The sequence below is a fragment of the Coregonus lavaretus genome (genome assembly GCF_964263955.1).
Source record: "Coregonus lavaretus genome assembly, chromosome: 39".
NCBI classification, from domain to species: domain Eukaryota; kingdom Metazoa; phylum Chordata; class Actinopteri; order Salmoniformes; family Salmonidae; genus Coregonus; species Coregonus lavaretus.
Genome location: NC_140026.1, coordinates 5742488 through 5745709, shown reverse-complemented (window position 1 = coordinate 5745709; position 3222 = coordinate 5742488).

The following is a 3222-nucleotide window of genomic DNA, read 5'->3' as shown; positions in this document are numbered from 1 at the left end:
CAGGAGGGGCAATTTTTCTGATGATTTAGGTGACCTACACACATTTAAAAAAAAGATATGTCCAGCAACAACATGAAGACAGGGGCAGCATATAAGTCAATACCAGAAGCATTTATTGACTGATCTCAAAAGTGTTGGCTTACCAGGGTTGGTGGAGCCCTCAGTTTCATCTTTGCCTCGCAAAGCTAACTCAAACACTCCGCAAAACTTCACACACTGGATTAGCCGGCTGAGGATGTGGCGGTTCTTGCTAATGTCGTAGTAAATATATTTGTTATAGTGAATATGGAATATGATATGTTGAGTAAAATGTTGTGCTAAGATCTATTTAGGTCAGGAGCTGGTTATAAGTTCTGTTCCTATCCAATAACAATGGACAAAAGGGTCCTATCTTGTCAGCCTTGTCAGCAGGTGGCCAAGGACAACACCCACGCCATAGGCCTCTCAGTTCTTCCAACTCACGAGTTCTTGCTCTGAGGACACACACACACACAAACACACACACACACACATCATCACTGTTAAACACACACACACACACACACATCATCACTGTTAAACACACACACACACACACACAAAAATCCCCTCTCTTAGGCTGAACATTTGAAGACAGAGAACCCGACTCAGAGCCAATGCAACAGTGACAGTAGCCTGGAGGTGACCTCGCCCAACTCATCAGGACCAATCAGAAGATCAGAACTACTAGATTGAACCTACTTCATTTATTGCATAAAATGTCTGCACACAATGTTTCGGGGCTCTCTTCAGATAATAATAATAATAATAATAATATGCCATTTAGCAGACGCTTTTATCCAAAGCGACTTACAGTCATGCGTGCATACATTTTTGTGTATGGGTGGTCCCGGGGATCGAACCCACTACCTTGGCGTTACAAGCACCATGCTCTACCAGCTGAGCTACAGAAAGTGGATACTCATGGATGCGCATTGCAATTGTAAAATGTCAACACAATTGGAGACACCACGTCATTTTTGGAGACATGTTATTGACAGTAAACTATTGTAGATGCGACTGCTAACTAAATAAAACATTTTAGCTGGCTAGCTAATCATCTTAGCTAAATGTGGGGCAAACAATTCAGTTATTTACCGTTAATTTGAGGGATTGGGGTGAAAGAAATCGAGTTACATAGTGATACTTTACGATATACTGTATTGACAATATCGCAATATTTTAGCGCTAGTTGGCTGTACCTGCACCAAAACACCATTATTGTTCCTTCATAGCTTGTTCTCAATCTTTTCACATTGGGAGCCAATTAGTTTTCTGCACTTTTATTTCCATGACTGATCAAAACTCGTTCTCATGGCTTTCTGATCCCTCTGCAACAGACATATGGTGCGCAATAAAATCACAGTATCGAATCGCAATACGTATAGAATCATGAGACTCGCAATGCTGATGCATATATCTTATCGTGAGGTTCCTGGCAATTCCCAGGCCAAGTTCATTTGCCACAACAAATCTCTTCGCTAGCAAACGCGATGTCTTCTCCAAAACGACAATGTGTCTCCAGCAATGTTTACTTTTTTGACGTTCTATGGCATCTCCACTTTCCAAGCATATATGACCACATGTAATATTTTGGTAAGTGATGGAAATAGTGAACTATGTAGGGCCAGGATGTAAAATATATGTAGCTGCAGCAATTTCTCTTATCTGATATGGTAAGTAATGGGGCTTAATTTATAGCTCCCTAAGAGTTTGACGAACGGGTCCGTGAACGCGATTCCAGATATATTTACCTCTGAATAAACTGCCTTTATTACACCATATCCACATCCAGTAAACTTGTGATTATCAACACTAACCTCATCGTTGTGGCGGCGGACAGCTAGCCTGTATCCCTCGTCATCCAGTTGAGTGAGTGGCAATGTCTTTTTTCGTTCGTACCAATTTTTGGAAAATCCTCGGGTGTAGGACTTTCCGCCTTTAGTAGAAACCTGTTGAATTATTAAATTTGGTCTGGGAGGTCCTAATTGTTTCGTTGCCAATTTATCTTAATTTGTTCGCCGACAAAAAGGAACTTCTTTCAAAGACACAATCGAGTTGGACTGAAGCCTAGCCATTTTGATAGTAGTAGTGAATTGATTGAGGCTGCTACCTGGTCTTTTCTTAGTTACGTTCATTCGTGGTTACGTTATGTATGACGAAAGCGCGTAAGTGCAAGCCCACAGACACCCATAGAGAATGTATTGAAAGCTTTGAAATGTGAAAAAAATTGATTTTACATGACAGGCTATGAGAGACTTCTGGGCGATTTTCAACCTGACTGAAATCGCCCAAAAAACGGGCGGGGCCATTTGAAGCACGACTTTAGCCTGATTTGACATTTAGTGGCTGTCAGATCAGACGTGAACACTGATAACTGCTGTTGCCGTGATATAATTTTTTATAAATTTATAAAAAAAAATTATATATATATATTTTTTTTATTTTTTTATAATTGATTAGAAAAAAAATCCCTTCCTTTTCCCGTTTGGCAGTGCGTCGCCCATATCGCCCTATTGAACAAGCCGTCCCTGGTTAGGACTATTATTTCCTCCCCACATTGTAGCCTACACACACCTAGGCCTAGGTTATTGATGGATTCAAGACAAGGTGAGGCCCTGTGTAGCTCAGTTGGTAGAGCATGGCGCTTGCAACGCCAGGGTTGTGGGTTCGATTCCCACGTGGGCCAGTATGAAAATGTATACACTCACTACCTGTAAGTCGCTCTGGATAAGAGCGTCTGCTAAATGACGAAAATGTAAGGTTGTATTTATTGATCTCATTGTCAAAGTAGCCTGCCATTTCAATTATTTGTGTGGTATTCAAAAAGATTATACTAAAGTCTCTAGTGATGTATAATTGCATGAAATGCGTTTGTCCCCGGACCCTGGCTACTAAAATGTTCCCAATGTGTGAAACTTCTGTAAGTGCCTCTACTCTACTGCTCTATGCCACAACGCAAATGCGATCATATGAATGCAATGCTTTATTATAAAGGTACTTATTTTCTCTCTCAAGTGTTCCGGTACCTCAGAACTTCCTCTCCCGATTTCCAAATTAAGCACTGATTATCATCATTATCTTTTACAGTATTAACCAAGGTTATGAACAATAAAATAATATATCCAAACATAAAAAAAAACATACCTGTGTTTGAGAGGGCTATCTTGTCATCTGCTGAATCCCTCCTCTGTCTCAGTGTGC